A 1,666-nucleotide genomic window follows, 5' to 3' on the forward strand; every position below is an offset into this window, starting at 1 on the left:
TTAACAAATTTCTTATTTTCTCCAAACAGGCCTCATAAATCTGAAGATACTTAATGTACTGTCACATAAGGCAAAGAAGAGCATCTAATCCTCACAAATGAGAGGCTGGGATTGAGGAAAATTTGGTCATTTTGCTCAAAAAATAAAACCCAAATAGTTGGCAATTTTTCTGTTAATCAACTAATTGATAATCGAGTAATTGCTGCAGCTCCATATGATGTATTGTGGTATTATGGTTGTATGCTATCATTGCATGAGGCTTCTGCTGGCTCAGTCTTCTCCGCCTGTGTCCCCCCTCACACAACTGAAGACTCAGATTCAGATTCATTCTTTATTGTCCTCGTGGAGGAGATTTGCTTCACAGCCCGCACAATCAAACACCCACAACAGGTGACACGCAGGATATAAACAGATAAAGCACATTACAAAAACACAAGTCTATCAGGGTGATCCCAGCTTATTTAAAGCAGTGATGGCTGAGAGCACCAAACTCAAAGCGAGATTTCTTGCAGAGTAGTTGTCTGTATCTGCAGCCTAAGGGGAGGATGAAGCATGGTAGGATGGTGAGGTGATGATGAAGGCAGAGGCTCTTCCTTTAGAAGTTGTGTATTTGAGTGAATGTGATGTCCTCCCAGGCAGAGAGCAGTTCACAGATTTCTCTTTGTGGGCCTGGAATCACGACATAAATGTCTTAGTTGCCTCGTTGGATCTGCTGTTACGTTGTCTTCCAGGGTGACCTTGCAAAGCAGTCTGACAGAAGTTGCCCAATCTTGACTTTTTTTTTTTTTTTTTTTTTTTATTAGAGCACTGTGTTGTATTGTTAATGGGGTTGCTACGCTACAGGCTCTTCCCTATGGCAACAGATGATGCTGATCTGAATACATGAGAGGCTGCGGGTTGTTTTCCATAAAACTACAGTCAGTGCTGGATGCTGATTGGCCACACCTATCTGTTCCTCTGACATCTGCTCTGTTGGGTTTTAGTAATTGTTGTTTCACTTGCTTACACTGCCTCTGCTAGGAATTAAATAAACTGAATTAATTTAATTAACACTGAAGAGTCAACAGCCAGAGCAATTTTATTGAGAATTTATCTAAATCAGTGTTATTTATCTGCTAAATCCACTGATGTGTCCACCAGAGCAGTAGAGAACTTCTGCATAACACATGACATTATTAAATGAGACAATTTGTTTAAGCCTTCAGTAACTTATCTTTCCTAGTGGCCCGCTTCATGAGAACTTCTTGAGAATGAAAATGATACCAAACTGTGTAACAGAAGCTAAGCTGTGGTGTAACGTCTCTGACCATTACACACCCCACAGCCTGACTTCAAAGTGCTTCAGAAGTAGAAAAAAAAATCGGATTTGCCATTTCCCTCATTGTGAGCCCCTTTGACTGGGTACCCCTTCTCTTTTGATCTGTCGCACCCCTTAATTTCCCCTAATTTCAGATCGTCCCTGACAACACGCATGACTGCCTCCTGTATAATCCTGCCCTGTGTTGTTTTTGTTGCTCTCGTAGCTCCATGGCCATTGCCGCCTCCCGCCCTCTCCCGTCGGGAGGTAACCTTCAAAGGCTCTGCGCGGCGCGATGGATGACCAGCTGAGTGATGGAGATGGACAGAATCAAAGGACGTGCTCCCTTCATTGTGACCAGATGAAGGG

This window comes from Epinephelus fuscoguttatus, linkage group LG3, assembly GCF_011397635.1.
Source record: "Epinephelus fuscoguttatus linkage group LG3, E.fuscoguttatus.final_Chr_v1".
NCBI classification, from domain to species: domain Eukaryota; kingdom Metazoa; phylum Chordata; class Actinopteri; order Perciformes; family Serranidae; genus Epinephelus; species Epinephelus fuscoguttatus.